Genomic DNA, 22,465 nt, shown 5'->3' with positions numbered 1-22,465 from the left:
TGATTTTCTATTTAAATTTTAGAGTCTTTGTCAATTTTCATGAGAAAATCCTTCTGGGACTTTGGTTGGGTTTGCCTGCCTCAACGCCAGCTATTGAATCAATAGGTTAATTGGGAAAGAACGGATATTATTGACATATTGAATCTTCCAATCAGAGAACATGGACTATCTTTCCATCTATTTAATATCATCTTTACTTTCTCCTAGTAATGTTTTGTGGGTTTTTTTTGTGTAGAGGTTTTGCCCATCTTTTGTTAGATTTGCACTTAAGCATTTGATGTTTTATTTGCTGCCATGGTAAATGTTATTGATTTTTGTTTTAATCTAATACACATGTATTTGGCTTTATAGAATGGTGCAGGGCACACAATACAGCAGTAGAGCATCTTCAATTTGTTGGAATGCCAAGAAACTACCCAGATACACAGTTTCCCTCATCCCCTCACCCACATGGAGTACGTATGTATGCTACAGGTGATTTCTGACCATTCTTTTTTCCCCAGCTTTATTAAGGTATAATTGACAATAAAAAATTGTATATATTTAAGGTGTACAACCTGATGACCTGATATATGTATACATTGTGAAATATTCACCACATATTCACAATAGCCAAGGTGTGGTAACAACCTAAATGTTCATCTGTGGATGAATGGATAAAGAAAATATGAGACACATATATACATATATATACCTACACCATGGAATATTATTCAGCCTTAAAAAAGAAGAAAATCCTGCTATTTGTGACAACATGGATGAAATATGGAGAATATTATGCTAAGTGAATAAGTCAGTCACAGAAAGACAAATATTGTATGATATCACTTATATGTGGAGGCTAAAATAGTTGAACTCACAGAAACAGAGTGGAATGATAGTTTCCTGGAGCCGAGGAAGGAAGAAATGGGGAGATGTTGGTCAAGGTGGACAAAGTTCCACCTATGTAAGATGCATAAGTTCTGGAGAACTTGTCAACAGCAATGTGACTACAGTTGACAATATTGTATTGTGTTCTTGAAATTTGCTAAGAGGGTACATCTTGGGTGTTCTCACAAAAAAGAAACAAAAGGTAAATATAGCTTTTTAAGTTTTCTTTTCTGCTTGTTTATTGGTAGTTTAATAAAGATTTAATTGAATAAATCAAAACAACTCACCAATGTGACTGAGAAAAGGGAAAACTAGTTATTTGGTATCACTTAGACAAAAATCAAGTGGTTAAAATTTTTTCCACTTTAGAACAGAATATAGGAAAGTAAGTATGTGAGGTGGATATTACTTAGAAAAAGAAGAGAGGTGGAACCAAGAGCAGAACACAGGCATCCTCCCTCCCTTCCAGTTATAATCATTAGACCAGGGGTTTTCACTTGTTGAAACATCTGGCCTGCAGATGTGACTTGTTTGATTGTCACAATGAATTTTTAAAATAAATTGAGTCAATATGTACAATTGGGAGATTTTTAAAAAAATGCTGTGCTAGATTTTCTTGAAAAATTGGAAGAGGCTGCAGTGGAGCTGAGCAGAGGTATCGTGTCCGAGATTTCCAGTTTTACCCCTGTCCTTGTGGCTTACTGTCTTCTGAAGTGGACTCATTTAGTTCCCACACTAGCTTCATCTTTTACATTTCTTTTATATCAAAACTCCTTAAAAGAGTTGTTTAAACATAATGTTTCCACCTTCTCACCTCCCACTACTCTCCATGTCCTTCTTTAGATGATTTTTGGCCCCAACCACTCCACTGAATTTGTTCTTTTCAATGTCTTTGCTCACTGAAATCTTGCTAAATCCAGTGGCCAATTCTCCCCCCCCCCCTCTTTTTTTTCGCTTGAGGAAGATTGGCCCTGAGCTAGCATCTGTGACAATCTTCCTCTAGTTTGTATGTGGGATGCCTCCACAGCATGGCTTAATGAGTGGTGTGTAGGTCTACACCCGGGATCCAAACCTGTGGAACCCCCGGCTGCTGAATTGGAGCACACGAACTTAACCACTGTACCACTGGGCCAGCCCCAGTGGCCAATTCTTTGTCTTCATTGTGCTCGGTCTCTTGCTATAGCAGTTGCCTGGGTTGGCCATGTCCTCCATGAAGCCATGATCTTGAAAGGTTTCATGATGCCAAGTTCCTGTTTCCCTTCTATCATACAAGGTGCTCTCAGTCTCTTCACCTTGTTTCTGCTACTCTGTTGGACTCTAACTGTTGTGCTCCAGAGCTCTGTCTGCAGCTTCTCTCTTCTCTATCTACCTTCTCTATAGATGAGCTCATCCAGGAGGGCAGAATCTTCATCATGTTCACCTCTCTATCTCCACTGTCTATAAAAAGGCCTAACACAGGAGAGGAGCTTGATAAGTGCTGGTTGAACAAATTAGTGCAAACATTGGGAATAGGGTTCCCAGTGGTTCTTGCTTTCCAGTATTGTCAGCTTTCCCCCACTCCTGGATTCTTCCTGCTGACAAATGAGCTCATTAAATGGGATTGAGGATGTATAGCATTAATTCAAAAATTAGTTAAACAAATATTTATTGGAAATGAAGAAATGCAGAAAGTGAAAATTTTCTGTTGTTGTTTCATATGTATGGTCATACTAGTTTAAAAATATAACATTACAATGCAAAAAAGGGCAAATGGAGTCCAGATCCTGTGCATTAGATGTGACTCGGGAATGCCCCTCATGGGGCTGGGATGGCTTTAGAAAATTTTTAAAGTCTTAATCGGATGTCTTTTTCTTCTAACTTTTCTAAGAAAATGCTCCTATTTTTATTGTTTATCAAATTATCTGATTTCACTGTTAATAATAATTACACTGAAAAACAAATTCAACTTATATTCTTTACAATTGCCAAAGTCTGGAGAAATCTCTTTAGGTAATGTTTGTAGTTTTGGCTTTACTGTTTATCATACAGTTCGCTGTGGCCCCAGAACATTATGCATTTCTGCATCATTGTTGTAAAGGACTGAATTTTATCTTAGCCCAGTGTTCCAATGAGATTCCTTTCAAAAGATAAATGACTATTTTAAGGACAAATGTCATAAGAAAGGTATTATCTGTATCATTTTAGGCACAATGCTGTACTTTGTGGCGTGTATTTATTGGTGTTAAAACTTAGAGGTCAGGGAAATTCTCTCCTTTCTGCCAGCCTTTCCACAGCTGTAACTTCTTACCCACACTTTCTGGAGATTCGAGTAGTCACTCATTGACTATGTTTAGATGAGCTGTTCTGTCTCAGCCAAAGGCTTCTTTCCATGTGTATATGGAGCTTTCTAAACAGGGTTCACAGAAACCACTCCTGCATCTTTTAGAGTTGCTAAAAGAGGAAGACAAAGTCTGCTTATTTTAGGGAGCAAACCAACGCGTAAAGGAAGGGCTTTGAGGACCATAACGAGGTTGGATAGCTACTTGCTGGGTGTAATCCTTTGAGCTATTTTATAAAGATGATTAATTGCAGCATGTGCCTAATCACCCGAGTATCAGAGCCCAGCTGTCCGAGAGTGAAAGCTAGAGGGATATTAGTCAGCTCTGGATGAAATCCAATATCCAGGGCAAGAAATATTCTCTATCTTTTCCACTCTCATCCCTCCACCTGTGCTTTTGATCCTAGGCTCCTAATCATTCTTGCTCTCTGGTTTGTCAAGATTTCTCCCACTCCTGGATTCTTTCTCTCTGCTGACAAATGAGCTCAAATCACCCCTTTAGGTGAGATTGAGGATACATGGCATTAATTGAACAATTAATTTAACAAATATTTATTGAGTAGCAGTCAGGGACGATTCTAGGCTTTGCAGATGCAGAAATGGACAAGACAGTCAAGATGCTGTTCTCAGGAAATTTACATTCTAGGGTGGAAGAGAGTGAGGTGGGGAAGACAACAAACAAATAAATAAACAAGACGATGTCAGATAGTGTCAAACACTCTATAGTAAATAAAACAGGGTGATGGGATTGACAGAGATTGATGGGGTGTGGGGGAGACTACCCTAGAGTAGCCTGGAGCTTGGGATGGGAGTGTGATGGGATACACAATGTCCCTTCCCATCCTTCTATCTGCATCTTCTGTAGCATCTCTATCCATTCAGGGCCAAACTTCAGGGAAGTGTGGCTGGATTCACTGGGACCTGAATCCCTGCTGCCCACTCATTCCTTTGCCTTTTACAGGCTGACATCACTGAAATTACTCCAAGGTTTCCTCACAACTGTTATTTAAGTATGCCCTTTGTGTCTAGGCACTGTTCTAAGCCTGATTGTCACTTAATTCTTACAACAGTCTGATAAGGCAGGTACTATTATTACCCTTGTTTTTCACTTTACTTAGGAGGCCCAGAGACATTATGTGACTTGCCCAAGTCTCACAGCTAGTAAGTGGAGGAAGCCATACTGTCTTTCAAACCTCCTCATCTGACAGGAAGTGTAGCCTGGCCCTTACCACAAACTCCCATGGCTAACAATCTCTCTACCAAGTGTTTCCTGAAACTCCCCACCCAACCCTCACCCCTGTAGAACTGGCAATCTTGCGCTCCCACTGTTGTCTGAACACACTTCTTTCATATCACCTGTACCCTTTTATTAACCCCGTCTGCTTGTGTTGGCTCTCTCCCTGAAGGGCCCTTGGCATACCCAGCATATTTCACACCCTGAGGAGATCATCTTTGAAAACACTCCTCAATATGACTGCCTGTTTTCAGTAATAATCAAGAAGTGAATGAATAACAGTGGCCAGAAAAGAATTGTAGAAAGCAAAAATTTTGTTATTGTGTCTCATATTCATATATATGTATATATACGTTATCTATATATTCATGTTAAAATATAAAAAATTAGATAAAATATAAATATAAAAAATTAAAATATAAAAAATATAGTGTTATAATGCACCAAAAGGAAAATGGATTAATGCCTTTTAATTATATTACCATATTTTTTGAACTAAAGGAAAAGCTCATACTTATCAACTGGTCTACCACAGAAATGAAGGACAGTATTACAATTTGTTTCCTTGACTTCTGCACATTTGCCAATGATTCTATCAAAATAGATCTTTTCACATATTCGTGTTCAATAGTAGGATGACCGCATTTGTCAATCTATCGTCTCTTATGGTTGATTAAAAAAACATTTTTTAAAATTTTAATGTTGAAAAGTTTCTTTCACACAAGACAGTAGATATAGAGGAAAAGTCAGATATGAAAGATTCAAATCCCACTTCAGTAAATTCCAGAAGTTGCAATAATATCCATGCCTTTGTTTATTTGGGATCAATTCTGGCAGCCTTCAAATGGCCCTGCCGTCAAAGAATTTTAAATACAAATAGAAACTCCATGTGTTTACAGAGATCGGCAGAGTTGAAGTAACTCAGGGTGCATTGCTTCATCTTTATGATCCCTGTATTATGATTTTTAATTTTAGATCATTTGTTTAAACTCAGGAATACATGGTGCCAAGGGTTTGGAGACACACTGAGCTTGAAGCACACTCAAATAATTCCAAGCCGTTCCAAACTTACATTAGAAACAGACATAGGTAGCCATTACATAATTGAGAATTCTCTGAATTATCTCCCATGGACAATACAATGCTCATTAATAGAAAATAAAAATTTACTGAATGAATCTTACATATATATTATCAGAACTCAACAGTAACTGTAAAAATTGATTAGAATTTAGACTAAAGAGATTTTTTGAGGGAAGAGTATTTTATCACTGGCATTGTTTAGAATTGCCAGGGCATGGCAATAATTAAAAGCAATGGTTTTTTAGTTGATTTTGTTGTTCTTTTAAAATTCTCTACAGACAATGCTCCCACCGCATCTTCCTGGGTGTGCCCTGGGGCCACGTCTTCCTGATCTTGCTGTTCTGGGCCTGGCACCGCTCTCCCTAGCTCTCCAATGGATGGACTGGGTGAACACTTGCCTCGAAGCTCCCTCAGCCCCCTGCTTCCCTGACAGGGCCTCGCAGACTCTCCTCCTCCCTGCCTGCCTGACACTCGCCCCAGGGATGTGCCTCCTCTCTTTGTTCTCATCTCTTACCCTGGAGTTTAAACCCACACATCCACAGAGACTCTCAAATCTCTGTCCATAGCCCTGGTCTTTTTCTGATTTGCTACGATTTGGTGGGATTTCCAGAGACTGATATTCCCAGGGCTCGTAATCAAAAGGATTTGTAAAAACGGTGATTTTTTCTCAGATGAGGTGGTTGGAATCACCGTTCAGCAGTACTTCTGAGAGGACTGGAGTTGATGGGTGGAACCTTCTTGGGTCTGTAGGGCACTAGAACAAACTCAAAATACTCATTTAATCACAATGTAACCACATGAGTGTGTGCTATTCTGGGCCCTGGGAGGACCCCTGGAACCAGGGAGAGCAAATGAGTGGGGGACGTATTGCCATCCTCCCTCCCACACAGCTGTGCTTTACTCCTTCCTCAACGATTACAGACTTCCTCAGAAGCATCCTCAACAGAGCATTCCTGGTACTTGCTACCAATTGATCAGAATTAACGTAAAAGAAGCAAGCCATCTGCAGTGGGATTAAGTGCCAGGGATGTGCGAGGCACTGGGAACATACAGATCGGTATGGCAAGGCCCCCACTCTCGAGGACCAGCAGGGAGAGACCCAGTACAAACAGATGGCAGCAGGAAAGTGGTGCAGGTGATAGGAAAGCAGTGTGTGTAGGGAACAGTGGAAGGACAAAGTTGCCAGTTTTACTAGAGTGGGGTTCGGGTGGGGAACACGGGTGGGTGACATCAGAAGAGACTCGCTAGAGGGATGATTTTCCACCCGTGAGCTAGTTGCTTAGTTTCCCAGGGCCTCCGCTTACTATTGTGTGACCTTGGATGGGTTACTTAATGTCTCCAAGCCTCAGTTTCCTCATCTGTAAAATGAGGGTAATAATAATACCTACCTCATGGGGCTCTTGGGATATTGAATGAGTTTATCCACGTAGAGTGCTTTGAAAGCACCTGGTTCGTGAAGAGTGCCCACGTGTAGTTGGTGTTGCCTCTGAATTCCTTTTGAGGAGGAAAGTCCAAGGGTCTCTGATTTCATGGGACATCTGACAGCTTCGTTAAGAAGCAAAGATCAATTTTGGGACAAGTCACCTTCTCAGACCGGGTGCAGATGGTGTGGCTTACTTGAGCAGTTCTTGCTGTACACACTGACAGCCTGCCTTTCCCTTTCTCTCTGGGGCGGTTGCTAAGTGAACACAGTGGTTGCTAGTCAAAGTGGGGCAACATGAGTTGCCTGTCAAAGGGTGGATTCTACTTGTGTGGTTACTTGGGGATCCATGGCTCTACCTCAGTGCTGGTCAGCCTGGGGAGAGGAGGCAGCTGTTGGGAGCAAGGGACAGGCAACTCGGAAGGAGACAAGATGGGGGTATAGACCTGCCAGCTGATTTTAATTATTCTGTATGTCTTATATCATGGTACACTAAGTCTCTATTTTGAAGGAATAAAAGAAAAGTCAAATCTTTCCATGTAAAAAAAATAATAAAATCAGCAATAAGAGGAGTAGAGAAAAAAACAAGATTAAAAAAATATTCCCTCTAAGACTAAGCAACAATAGAAATGTGTTTCTGATTAAAGCCCAATGAGAACAGCCAAAGCAGAAAGTCAAAATTGATCCCCAGTGAAGATTTCTGGGGGAGTTTGAATTAAGTCACTTGGATTGATTTGACCCATAATCTTTATTGTACTTTGAGTGGAGTAGCTGCTTTTTACTGGGAAGTGAGGGGAAGGATGAATCAAAGATCTGTCAGGAACATGTCGCCTGTGGGGGAGAATGGCAGACAGAGAAAGTATATCTAATGGACTAGAAACAGAGAGAGCAGTGAGGGGATATCAGTTTGCTTCAGCACGAGGGGTGCATGGACTGGCCTGGTCTTTGCTTACCTCCTTGAGGAGATCGTCATGGAAATGGGGCGAGGCCTTCACAATATTCTAATTGGGCAGATCATAGAAACTGAAGCTTTATGCTCTGGAATCAACTCAGCCAGCCACATTCAGAGTACGCCCTACAGTTTCTTTTGAAATCTTTATCATTATCTGTCTCTCAGTGAACAAACACAGCCACATTCACAAAACGCCGCACAAGTCATGTGTACAATGTGAGTACAGCCACTTTTTTCAGGTTTGAATTTTTGCTCCCTCGTCTTTCCTCTTAAATGTGTCTGTTTGGAGGTAAAATGAGAAGATATTTCAATGATTGCTTACATGCAAAGACTCTCATTTCACCATCAGCTCTTTTATTTTTCACCTTTGGGGCTGTCTTTATACCTACCCGATGAAAAATGAAATTGTACCTATGTCAAATTGAGGGCATCTTAATATGCACAAAAGGAAAGAAAAAGGGTATTATTCAGTTTCTATATTCGTAGGAAAGAACCCAGACAGGCTGATGCATATGAATTTACATCAATATACATTATGTTTTTCAACTGTCCTTTCTCCACGCTCCTCTACGTTAAGAAACACTGACGCACATTGAGTGTACGTAATGACGCCGGACATCATTCTAGGTGCCTGAAACAACAGACTTGTTCCATCTTCACAGCAACCTTAGGAACTGCGTACTGTTATCCTCTCTGTTTTACAGACGAAGAAACTGAGGCCTAGAAGATTGATTATCTGATCAAGATCAATTGCACAGCTAGTAAGGGAAGGGACAAGGCTCAAAATCAGACAATCTGCCTTCAGATTCCCCCACTCTTTATGCTAAACATCTTTAAGTCTTTTTATTTTGTCTCTTTAACAGATATGTCTATACGACTGAAATATCCCTCAAAGTAGCTCGCCTCGGTATTTCCCCTGGGATTACAAACCATAAGCTTTGACACCAACATCCTGTGGGCCTCCAAGGTCGCCCTAAGTAGTTCTGAACTCAGCCTCCGGAGGGCGCTCTGCAAGCCTGCTGTCCAAGCTCAAGGGGAAAGGCCTTTTTGTGCTTCGGCTGAAGCCATTTCTCCAAGGGAATTTGAATGATTTTTAACTAGTCTTTCACCCTAATTATAAAAGTGATTGAAACTCATAATAAAAAATTTAAACATGAAAAAAGACATAAAATAAAATCCTGCCGTCCCCTCACTTCTTCCCAGAAGTAACTACTGTTTCTTCCACGTGCCTCCAGAAATTCATGTTGTTTTGTTTGTTTTTACACAAGCAGGCACATATATTGTCTTGAATTCATTAAAAAATATTTATTGAGCATCTATGAGCTGCCAGGCCCTGGGGAGACAGCAGGAAATAGTGCAGAGAGAGATCCCTGCTATTATGGAACTCATGTTTTCGTGATTTCAAACTAGAGAACAACCCAGAATCCACGAGTTGGTTTCTCATTTTCTGACTATTTATACAGAAGCAGAAAATCAGAAAATCTGTGTTTATTGTCTTCTCTTACATCTAAATCTTCTGTCAGTGAGGGAGAGAAGAGGAGCTAGGAAGAATTTTAGGTAACTAGGTAAACGGCTGGCTTTGACTTTTTCTGCAGTTGGGTCTATGTGTTCCTTTTCCCAGGAATAACACATTCCTCTTATTATGGAATGTTTCTTATGGGCCTTGAATAAAGAACAACTTTGACACTTCGCTCATCTTTAGGAATTTATAATCTTAGGGAGGAGGCACTACCATGGTTCGCAATTCCTGGGTCTGAAACTTTCAGAAGCAACTGTGTTTTAATTGTTATTTCTTTTGCTTGCAGTAGGTCCTCAAAAAGTCTGCTCTTTCACCTAGGTTTGTATTTCACTTAAAGCAAGGCTCCACTTAAAAGTATCCCTCTTGGCTTTGTCACTCAGGCATGGAAGGAAGCGCAATTTCACAAAGTCCACAGAGAAATCAGCTGTTAGCCACAAGCGGATAGTCTAGGTGCCACATACACCCTCACTCCTCCATCCAGACAGCACCCTCCTGAATGCTTCCGACCCAGCGCGGGAGGCACTTCCTAAATGTGCCCGAATATGACTGTTTGAAAAGTGAGTCTCTTTAAAAGAGGAGGAGAACAAAGGACAACTGCCACCGCTGTATAACAAAGGAACTTTTAAGAAATTCTATTAGCTAAACCAACACTGGTGACTTCCTGTCAGAGCGGGAGTTAAGAGGCATTTCCCAGCATTGACAACGTTCTTGACTTGGTCAGACTGTTTATACAGTGCCCCGATGAAGTGAGAGAGAAAATAATGTGCAAAATTTCTACCCCCACCAGGGCAGTAGCCCAGCTGTCAGGTGTTAGAAAAAGGCTCTGTCAGTGACAACTTAACAAGGTTAAGATAGTTCAAAAGTGCTTCTTCAAGTGCTTTAAAGTACCTCAGAAACAAGTTACAGTAGAGGGAGAGTCGTTCCCTCATTTCTTCTTAATCCTTAGCCATTAACAGCTACACTGAAGGCCTAAGCAAGCCATTAGCTTTAAGACAGTGATTTCAGATTTTAGGAGTTTTTAAATCCCAGTTTCTGATTATCTTCAATGTTCGATCACTCCTTTTCATGCTTCATTTCCTCAGAAAATGGCCGTTGAGGCTCTCAGACAGCCTGTGCTCTCTCAAAGGGTAATGGCAAGGCTGGACCACATGTGGGCTGATCTCATCCCACATTCATCTCCTGCTGTCCTCACTTGCTATCAAAGTCAGACTTCCTGGTCTAATATTTCCTGCCTCCTTTCTCATCCACTGTGAAAGGACTGGAACATATACTCGCTCCATCAAGTCTCCCGGGTACCTCAACTCTTTTCAAAGAACTCTTAGAACAGATGTGCGCTGTATGTAGGAAGTACCGAGTGGATGTGCTCCGCCTCCTTGGTGATCAGTTCCTCCTCAGTCTATTTTGGGAAGAGGGATGTTTGGATGAACCTTTTCTGCTCATTGCTCACTCAGAGGGCACTAAGATCAAAGTGGTTTTCCTGTCTGCCTTTGACCTCTATCCATTTAGGAGGGAAAATACTCTGACCAGTCCAAAGTATTAGCAATCAGGATAGGCAAGTATTAGTCGGGTGTTGTGTGTCTACCTTATTTGGGGAGATTTTGAGATTTGTGAGGATATATCCCACAAGATTTTTTTAAAAATTCCTTAAATGCTTCTTTCACACTAAATACTTAATCTAACCATGTCCTTTCTTTGTTTAGAACCCATTAGTAACTTCCCATTGTATTTAGAATTTAATTTAAACTTTGTACCAATGGCCTCACAACTCTACATGATCTCGCTTTTTTCCCTAACAACTTTGAGGAAATGTTGAAATACAATGACCTGCACGTATTGAAAATATACAACTTGATCAGTTTTGACATGATCACCACAATCATCACCTTCACCACAATCAGGATAATGAATAAAGAACACATCCATGACCCCCTAAAGTTCTGCTATGCCCCTTTTAATACATCTCCTTTCACATCTACGCCCAAGCAACCATTGATTTGCTTTCTATTACTAAATAGTTTGCATTTTCCAGATTTTTAAATAAATTTATATGCTTTTTTTGCCTGCCTTGTTTGAGCATAATGATTTTGAAATTCATCCACGTCATTGCATGTATCAATAGTTTGTTCCCTTTTACTGCTTTTTGTTAAATTATCATTAATAAAATATTCCATTGTCTGCATATATCATAATTTGTTTATGCCTTCACCTGTTGATGGACATTTGGGTTGTTTTCTAGTTTTTGGCTATTATAAAGAGAGCTTAACTTAAAAGATTTTTTTAGAAAAGGAAACAAAAATGAAAGTAAATTACTGCTGAAAATGGAAAACAAATATTATTTGCCACACCAGAAGCTCACCATACAAATGAGCACAAAACTAATGAAGGAGTTAGTTGTACAACTTAAAATCATCGCAGGTTCCGCCAGTGGGGTATAAACCATGTTGGCAAACCATCTCCCTGCAGGAATTGGATGGGCCTCTTTTTAGCCCCAGCCCCATGGATCATGGCAAGACAATGAAAAGTTCTCTTCTATGGTGTATAGTTACAAACAGTGAATCTGGCAGATGATACGAGAGAATGTCGTGCTGTGCTTTTGATAGATGCTGTTCAGTCATTCACTCATGAAGTAACAAACTGACCAGTGACCCTGTTTTGTCTGCTAAGCAATGGTGAGCACATGGATGTGGTCTCTGTGGCTCTCGAACTTATTTATGGTCTTAAGAGTAGATACTGACAGCAAGATGAGCCTTAAAATAAAGTGTGATAAGCACTATGATAGGCAGTCTTCTGGTGGTCTGAAAGCATAGGGCAGGGTGCTTACTGTGTCTACGGGGGTCACCAGTATTTAAATGGTGACCCAAAGGACGATTAAGACCCAGACAGGGAAGTGGAAGGAAAGGTGGGGAATGAGACAGAGTGGCAGGTTCCAGGAAGAGGGACTTATCAGTCAGAGAACAGTCACAAAGCAGGCCTGCAATCTCATCTCAGCAGAGATGAGGGAGGGCCAAGAGTTCTGTATCAATGCAGTGAAAAGTCCACGCCAGTCTTTTTTTCTAATTCTCTTCATCATACATCACTGAGTAACTTCTCCCTGCCCAGGTGGTAACTAAGGTGACGTAAATGCTGGCAGACTAGTAGTCCTTATAATTTTGTAAAGAAATTATATTTGATTTATCCCTTGAATATGTTATGTGGTTTGCTTTACACAGCCAATATCAAGTTATTCTGTATAAAATGAATCTGGCCCTTGCAAAGCCAACCAACTTGATCATGCCAAACTTCTGACTTAATTGAAGCTGGTGGTGGGTGGTGATGAAATAGATGAAGGAGAAGCTCAGAAGGTCATCAACACACCCAGAAAGCCGGAGGAATCAAAGCTATGATGGTAAGGAGAAGTTATGTCAGAAGACACTTGAGGACTCGTGTGCTATACGCAACATCCATTCCTTCTTTCTTGTTAACAAATCTCCGATTGTATTCAGGAATCCAGCCGCCTCCTCACAGGCGTGGACTTCAGAGGAGAGTGACCCCACCCCTATCCTGGACATGGGTCTAATTGGACTAAATCAATCATAGCAGCCCCATTCCACTTGCCAATGACTGGTTTGGGCAAAGGTTTGCTTTTTCTTAAAGAGGATCCCACAAAAGAGTTGATTTCTTCTTTCTCTGGTTGCTGTTGCCATTGGATATGGCTCCTGAACTGCTGCGACCACCTTGTGACCATGGAGAAGGGGAGGCAGCCAAGGAACACTTAGGGGATGACACAGCTTGGAGGTGAAAGGGTCTGGATCCTTAATGGCTTCCCCAAGCTTCAGAATCACTCAGCTCTGGAGCTGCCCACTCTGCAAGTTCTCAGTAGGTGAGACAGTAAGTTTTCTCATGTTTTAAGCCATTTTGTGCTGGAGTTTCTTGGGCCCACGGCATCCTAACTAAAGATTCAATGCATTCAGTCATTCAGTCATTCAACACATACTTTCTTGGTGGCAACTCTGAGTCAGGCAGTGAATGAAGGGCTGGACACAGAAATTAGAAAAATGAAGTTAGATATGATTATGTACCTTGTTTTGGTTGATGAAATGTGAGCAGAAATGGCATATGTTACTTCTGGGAAGGAATTTTAAGAACAAATATGAGAAAGAAACATTGTCATGTTTCCTTTCCTCTGCTGTGATGATGAGGAATTACATGTTGAGAAAGAACTTCCATTCCCCCGGCTCTCCAGTGACCAGGCTGAACAAAATCCTGCCCCTTCTCTCCCACATTGGACATGAAGTGAGATCAAAAGATAAATGTTTTAAACCACCGAGAGTTTGGGGTTGTTTATCATCATGCAAACCCAGTCTCTCCTAGCTGACAAGCATGTGCTGAGCACAGAGCCTGGTGCTCAGGGCACAAAAGCCCAGCTGCTGCTGTGGTTGTCGCTGCTACTTGGTGATCACCAAGAGGAGTGAATTAAGGCCAGTATTGAGCTGGAAATGTACTCAGAATGTGACTGTTTAAAACCTAATCATTTATAGGCTTTTCAAAGTAGAGAGGGTATCAAATAACTACAAAATACGCGATTGTACTCAAAGTTCAATCTTCCAGACCTAGGCACCTTAAAATCCCAAATAAGAAAGGTATCTTTTAATATTGACCAAGAGGAAGTTTTACATTTAAGGTTTTAAAATTAATTGTAGCAGGATTAATCAGAAATCTGACCCCCCTACAGTTAAAAAAAAATAAAGACTTGGGAGAGAACTGATACTGAAAAATGTAATGTTACTAAGGCTATTTGCAAAAATATAGCGCCTAGCTCAGTAGAATCTCAGTGCTGTTTACTGTGTCTGGGACATGGCGTGGCACCCCTCTTTCAGAGGAATACTGATAATTAGAGATGATCCAGAAAGAGGAATTAGGATGGCTAAATTTTCAAAGCCATCTCATGAAGGCTCTCAACAGAGGCAGGCAGGGTGTTCAGCCTGGAGGGGGGCACATTAGCTGTCTTCAGATGCTTAAGGAGGAGCCCACTTCATTCATCTGGGTGGGCTCAGAATGCCAAGCCAGGACCAAAGGTGGAAGTGTCAGGGACACTGAACTCAGCCCAACACAAGAAAGACATTTGACCCTATAAGAGTTGTATCTGCACAAGAATAGAAGGGGCAGGATCTTGAAATAGATAAATAATATGCATGGATACAGACTTCATTCAACACTTTTTGAGGATCTACCAGACACCAGGTGAGAGGTGAGGAATATAAAGATTAATGAGACGTGATTCCTGACCACAGGATAATTATAGTCTAGGATGGGTAAACAACAACGGGTAAGTAGACAATTATTTTGTGTGGTAAGAGATAGTGAGTTTGTGCAAACTCTATGGAGACATTAATCTGCTGTGGATAATCAGAAAATACTGCACGGAAGTTCCATTTACTGGGCCTTGAAGAATGGGCTCAGTTCGTGTTGCAAGGGTGTAAATTATCAGCACGGGGGAAACTCCATGAAGTTTAGTCCCCCAAGTTCTTTAGAATTTACTCCATCCTGTAAAGCCAAGACGAACATAATGGTGATCTAATGGCAAAGATACATTTAGAATGTGGACATGAACTCAAAGGACTTCTTTTTAAAGCAAATAAGTAAATAAAAGGAGCATTCTGCCTTCTTTGGATGGGTGGTGGCTGTGACTCCAGGCTCTTTGGAGAGAGTGAGTGGATCTTGAAAGTCTCAGGTTGAGGCTTGGAATGGGCTCCAGAAATAAAAATGCCAGTCGGCAGGCAAAGGGCGAACTTCCCTTCCTGCTTGCTTTTGTATGGAGAGTTTGCCACTCTTGATGCAGCTGGGCAAACACTTCAGGTGCATTGTAAAATAAAGCCTTCAGGAGCAGGGAGAGCATCTGGACTCATTTGATGGTGAGACTTTACCTGGGTCCCTTCAGATTTGCTTAGAACTGTAGCTGGGAAAGATGGATGAGTTTTGGAAATGAGATGGATTTTATTTTGTTCTTCCCAAAGGATGTGTAAGACTGAAGTAGCCAGAAGGGATAAGAAGAAGGAGGATGAGTAATCGTCCCTATAACTCTGCAACATCTGAGAAAAGGAGCAGCAAGCCGCTGAAACTGACAATTCCTTTCTTTAGCCCCAACCCAGAATCAATGCCAAAGGGGTTAAACTCTGATAATTTCAAGAAGATACATCGTACTGGATGATAAGGAGTAGCAGTATGATAAACTGAGAAGCCATGGTAAAGCAGTCCTATGTTCAAGCCCTGAGCCTTCTGCTTCCCAGCTACATGACCTTGGGTGAATTAGCTCACCTCTCTGAGCTTTGATAGCCTCTCATTTGCAAAGGCAATAGAGGTATAGGTCATGCAGGGTAGCTGCGGGGAGGGCGATGTGGTGTTACTCTTCGTGCGCTAGCACAGTACCAGCCACGTAGCAGGCACTCATCAATTATACTCATCGTTATTTTATTCATAGGAGAAATGCAAGCAAAATAAGTTAGTAACTAGTTTGGCCTATTGGACTTAGGGTTTGAAAATCCATTTAACAAATTTGAGCACTTACCCTGTGCGAGGCACTGATTTATTGCTGGGGACACAGTGGGAAACAGCACACAATAGTCCACTCTTCCTCTATGGAGTTACGGGCCAGAGGGAGGATATAGACCATAAGGAAGTAAATAAATAAACACAATCTTCTAGATAAAGATTAGAGCTATGAAGAAATTTAAAAAAGAAAACAGGGTTACAGTATGCTTGTGCTGTGCATAAGAACACTGGCTGAACTTGTAGCATTTGGGGAAAGATGTCAAATCCTAAAGGCTGACATGAGGTACACACAGTGTTGGACTGACCCAGTGACTTTATATCCCACATAGTCACACGCTTGCCATGTCTTCATGAAGTCAGGTTCCAGACAAATTGGTTCATTCATTTCAAAGGGATTTATTTCAGGACCTCCACATTTCTTTTGGTCTCAGGCAAGTTGGATTACTCATTCACTAAGTATTTTGGCAGAACCTTCAACTGATGTGTATTTTTAGTACTGGGTTCATGTGTAAGAAAAATACGTATTGAGGGGCTGGATGAATAATGGGAGCGGAAAATAAAATAGCAAACTATGTTTCTCAAGTGTCAGCTCTGTAGTCATGGAATAGAAAGTATTGGGTGATTTATGGAGTGTGTGAGGCTGAAAACAAACATGAGCAAAATACCAAATTGATCAGATGCTCACAAGTGAGGGTGTCAATCGTGAAAGAACTTGAACACACAATGAGAGTAAGAAGGGCCAGAGTTGGGGACAGAGAGACAGAGACAGACATTGATGCAAAAGGGCAAGCTTATAGGAGAGTGTTCTACTTGAATGTAACGACCAAAAACATTTTTGGGAAGAGTTTGGTAGAACTTCGCTTCCTAGGCCTCGATACACAACATAACTTGAGTAAAGAGAGAAATCATGGTCTACATCTTTGAAATTTTAGTTTGACCCTGAAAAGGTACACTTTGATTCTAAAAAAAATGGTAAGAGGAGTTTTCAAAAACAGAAGTAGCTGATAAACATGATTGTAAAACACTTAGAGGGCTCCATATAAATGTTGGAAAAGAAGGGGGTGAGCCTTTAATTATAGCTCCATCTCATGGAATCCAAGCTGTTAATTGCATATGCTTTACACATAAAATACTTTAATATGATTAACGGCATCACTTTGAAACCCGCTCTAAGGAATATCTCCAGGATTTGGTTCAGATTTTTCTTCTCTGTTATCTATAGCTGAGCCCTTGATTCAAGCTAGCTTATCATTTATTTCTTCTGTAGACTCCTAAGCCTGAAATCTATCTTTTATTTTTAGTTTATGATGTTTCCTTTCTCCAAAATGTCGTCTTCCTAATCTCGCTCCTGGTTTCCTTCTATCCTTCAAGATTTAGCTCAAATGTCTCTTCTTCAGTGAACTCCTTCTTAAGAAGTCTCAGCCGTACCTTGATTTGGTTTCCCACAGCATTTTATGCATATCTTTATGATTCTTTTGTTCATCATTGTCCTATCATTTACTGTGTGCCAACTACGTACCAGGCACAGTGTTAAACATATTAGATAAATTCTTTCATTTAATTCTTGCTACAGCTTTATGTGATGGGAATTATTATTCCAAGTCACTGATGAAGTTAAGTAACTTGCTTCATTTCATCCAGCTAATAAGAGATGGCACCAAGATTTGAACTTAGTCTTCTTAATCTAGATCTCATGCTCTTAAGTACATGCTACATGGGCTCTCATACCATGCCGTTTGCATTTGTTGGTGTTTCAATTTTGTGTTCATGTCTTTTTCCCTGCCTACGTGATAAGCATGTACAAGTCATGCCTGGGTTGGAGGGATGGGTGGATTACAGGATTAGTAAGGAGTTCATCCATTGGTTCTGTCCATGCTCCAGTAGATAGAAGTGTTAGAGCAGTCAAGGTTGATTATTGGGAGGTCACTTGAAGGAAAATGCCATAGACAGAGTTGGTGACAAGAGTCAAGGATCAGAGATGAAGAAAACCATTCAGGGCAATGGAAATTGCATAGAAAGCAATGGTAAAGTAAGCTGTCATTCAGGGCAAAATTTAACTGGATACAAGGTTTAATTAGACACATGAAAGAAAGCACATTCTTTTTCATTTGGTATGCATAGAACCTGGCCAAGTGTGATAAACTTCTTTGATTTTCTGATCATATAAACCTCAAAATAAATTTCTATACTCTCCTATCATACCAATTTCTTCTCATTGAGGACTTGCTTACATTTATATTACAATTCTTATTGCTTTGTATTGTTTAAGAGTTTACCACTCCTTGCTGGGCTTACATCTCTTCAAGCACAGTGAGTGAATCTTATTCATCTTTGTGGTTCGATGTGGTTAGAATCACAACTATTGAACTACAAAAGGTGGGCCCACGTATAAATGAAATTGAAGCAAGCAAGAATGTTTCTGCAACGTTATTTGTAAAATGATTGACTATATAAAAAAATTCATGATTTCTACAGACAGAACACACAGTGCTTTTCTAGAGAGATAAGGATTCATTCAATACTGGGTAAAAGCAGACAGTCACAGAGAATTTCACAGACAGCAGATGCTAACTATGCTTCCCCTTTCCCTCCATTCTTCTGGAATAGTAGAAATACAAATCCTTTCACAGGCCACCTTGATAACTTACCATCAAGTCGCTGAAATATTTAGAAGGTAATATTTACTGTAGAGTAAACAAAATGGACAGTGTTCATCTCTAAAATAGGTTTTCTTACTACTAAACACAGCACCTGGTGACTGAGCGAACAACTGATCATTTATTCATGTACTCCTTTATTCATGCAATGAATATATATTAAACACCTTTTGTGTGTGAGGCTTTAAGCTGGGGATGTAGCTATGAGCCAAAATAGACGTAGTCACTGCTCTCTTGTTGTTGATTATCAAGTGAGGGAGATGGTCATCAAGTGATTTAAAAATAACAAAAATTACACCGTGATAATTGATTCAAAGAGAGCTGTATGCTGCAATGAGAGCAAATGATAGAGGAAAGAGAAGCATGGTACAAGCTGAGTGTGGTGACACGGCGATGGGTCTGTCTTGTTGGGTATAGGGCCATATTAAGGATTCTGATCTGTATCCCAAGAGCAATGAGGGCTTTTAAGCACTGAGTTAATATAATTAGCTTGTGCTTTCAAAAGACCACTTTGCTTATAGTGTGGAGAGTGGGATGGAGGGCTCAAGAGAGGATGTGAAGACACCAGTTAGGTGGTTTTGACATTGGTCTAAATGAGAGTAGATGGTGACACAAATCAGGTCTAGAGTCTCAGGAAGCTGCGAAAAAAATATTTTCACTATTCTGATTTCAAATAGAAGTCTATGAGTTTAGCTCTAGCCTACTGAGGCTACCATTAGCAGGTGGAGGAAAATGACAGCTGTGCCACTTGGAAAAAAATTTTCACCTGTTTGCTTCCAGTTTAGATATTTAAACTTATACACTTGACCTAATCAAGATCCCTCAGCTTGAGGAAATAAATGTGAGATAATTAGGAACCAAAATGCATGATCATAACATTACAAGATATAGAACTTGATTTTTTTCTACTTTCAGCTGTAGTTTATTTTCAATTCCTCATTAAAAAGAGTAAACTGCCCCGCCTAGCCCCCTCTCCGCAAAAAAAGGGTTGAGACATTTAATAGGTTAAATGAATCCACTGATGTGTTCATTAAAAATTATTTTGACACCTAAACCTTGCACAAGGTACAAGATTAAACCATGATTCGACTAGGGGCAGGGTCTTATTTGATCTTTGCATCCCCAGTGCCTAGCCCAGCGCCTGAGTTTTTAAATTGAATGCATAAGGAGAAGAAAGAAAAGCTCACTAACTGAAGAGGGACTTCAGATTAGTAGAAATAAAAAGTAAAAGGGTTTGATAACAATGCTACATGGTAACGGGAAAACATTAGGTGGATTTTGGATTTTTTCTCCTTCAATTTCCAATTTCACTGTCTGGTTTGTAATTTACATTTGTTTATAGTTGTCTCTATGCCAGGATTGGTTTCTTTCCTTCTGCATGTGCAAATGTAATAAATTAAGCAGTTATTGGTGCTGTGGTTATCTGTGGCATTTCCAGAGGTCTTTAGTGCAACCATGAAAATAAACACTGAACTTTTTCTAAAAATTCTTGCGTACTGAGAATTGGCTGGTGGGTTCCAGAGAAATTTGATACACCCAGGCTTGTCTTTTCTGCTCTCTTGGTTTTGATTTCACAGGGTGGCATTGCTCTGGGGAAGCAATTGGAGTCTGGGTTATCAACACATATTTTCTGAGTCGAGAGAGCTGAATGTGCAGGGAAATGAGGACTTGTAAAAATGCCTGTAAGGAGGAAGAGATAACACTGATTAATGTGTACTGGGCCAGAATCAATGTTATGAGCCTAGTGACTTTGGGGAGCTATTCACAGGGCGGTGGATGTTTTCTTCTTCTTTATAGCTACTGGAAGGCCAAGAGAACTGGCTCAAGGTTACAGAAAAAGTGAATCAAGGTTCAGGCTAGTCCTCGACCCATGAGTGCCAAACCACTCTCCTCTCTTTATTGGTAAACCTCCATCCAGCATTATCTTCCTCCGACAGACTTGCTTCTCTGCTGTATTAACTCTCAGTTAGAGGCTCTATCATTCATCCTGCTGGCCAAGCCAAAACCCTTGTACTCTATCTCAAAAGCTTTCAAGCTCTGGCAGGTGTCAGAGATAAATGAAGTGGCCAAGAATAAGGCAAATGGGTGTACAGGGACTGTGAATAACTGAAGGCCTTCAAATGCAAATAGAAAAAAAACACATTATGCTGGTCCAAACTGCTACTTGGTCTTAGAGTCGTCCTCAACTTCTCTTTTTCTCTCAGCCATACATCTTAAAGATTACTCTGTTGATTGAGCCTACCTTTGACATGACCATGACATCTTGCTCTTTTTCTTCCTTCTTATAGTCACTGCTCTGGTTCAGGGTCTCTTCTTCTCTCTTCTCCTACCTGACCTCCCTAACTTCCCAGGTTAGCTGCTATACGTTCCCTGCATCCATCCATCGCATTATCAACAAAGATACCCCTCTAAAGCCTAGACATCACTATGTCATTCCGTTGTTTACAGACTTTGATAGTTTCCCACTGCCCATAGGCTCAGTGGGTCTCAGCATGGATAAACCAATCTAATTTTGAGATGACAGGAACCTCATCTACTATCACTCTTCCTCTCTTGTCCCACATTCCAGAACCTCAAACTACTTGCTAGTCACTAAATGTGCCCCATAATGGCATTCCTCATTTAGTGTGGAGGATGAGCTCCTGGAAATGGAAATGCTACCTAAACCAACCCTATGTGGGGTCATTTGAGCTTCTCCCCAGAGAGGTGTATCTGGCACCAAGCACTGACAATGGCTCTTCAGATGTTCTCAAATCTCCTGAACTCATGACATCCTTCTGGCCATAGTTTCTTCCAGGCCATGGGTCACACAGTTGTTGGTCAATCGTCCCAAGCTTGAGTCATGCTATGATAGACCTCATAACACTTAAGGAATGATCTTTATTGATTGTGCCTTTGACCATGTCTTGAAGTGACTCAAGCAGTGTGGCCTATTTTTTAACATCTAACATGGTATTCTTCTTCTGTTTTCTTGGACAGTTCCAGGATGAGTACTGGCAAGTCCTTCACCAATCATTATGTGTCAAACCTGTTTCCTAGTGTACAACATAAATAGCAGAAGGAAAGGTCACAGAAGAGAAAAACCAGTGCACTGAATGAGGAGAGTGTAGCAGGGTGCTCAGTGGCTGAGAATCTACATTAACACTCACTGGCCAAGAGAATGTATAATGCACTTGATTAAATAAATAATATCCGCTATTGTAAACGTCTGTCTATCTATCTACCTACCTGTCTGTCTGTCCACCCATCCATATGTGTATATATTTATTTAAAGAAGATAATTTATAAATAGTGTGGCAAAGGACTGCATAAATGGGGATACGTGTGTGTATTTGTGCATGCTCTTCCTTCAGCCACAGGTGCCCTCCTCTCTTTTCTTCACTTGGTGAATTCTTACTCATGTTTTCAGCCCTATTTACATGTTACCTAGACTCTTTCTATTAATGGTGTGTTCCATGGACCAGCAGCACTGGCATCTCCTTGGAGCCTGAGACAAATGCAGAATCTCAGATCTCCCCAGATCCACTGAACCAGAATCTGCATTTTAACAAAATCTCATTAAAGCTATAGAAGCACTGACCTAGTCAGTAAAGCCTTCCCTCCACCCCTCCAACAAAACAAAAGGCTCTACTTACACACTTGGCATTCGGTCTTTATCACATTGTATCATGATTGGTTGCTTATGTGAACCTATAACAGGGGAGACCCTTGACAATATTGGCTGAAACCCGTTAGGACATATTAATCCTGAGATCCGCTATTTATTATGTTGTCTGTAATAATACACTCTAGGTTAGTCGACCCAACTTCCTTCTATCCTTCAGAGGTTTAAAAAGCTAAAAACCTGATTTTCTAGCCTCCCTTACAGACAGATTTCGCCATGTG

General features: G+C 40.6%; 1 long non-coding RNA gene across 1 annotated transcript; it reads left to right on the top strand.

Annotated features, from left to right (window-relative positions):
- Positions 1-349: 349 nt before the first annotated feature.
- On the top strand, positions 350-20,066 carry LOC139075274 (uncharacterized). The gene is made up of 3 exons (XR_011525498.1): positions 350-455; positions 12,605-13,254; positions 15,389-20,066. It is a non-coding gene; the product is annotated as an uncharacterized lncRNA (long non-coding RNA).
- Positions 20,067-22,465: the final 2,399 nt, after the last annotated feature.

Source organism: Equus przewalskii, chromosome 13 (genome assembly GCF_037783145.1).
Source record: "Equus przewalskii isolate Varuska chromosome 13, EquPr2, whole genome shotgun sequence".
NCBI lineage: Eukaryota > Metazoa > Chordata > Mammalia > Perissodactyla > Equidae > Equus > Equus przewalskii.
The sequence above is the reverse complement of the archived record's forward strand: the minus strand, read 5'-3'. Positions and strand labels throughout refer to the sequence as shown.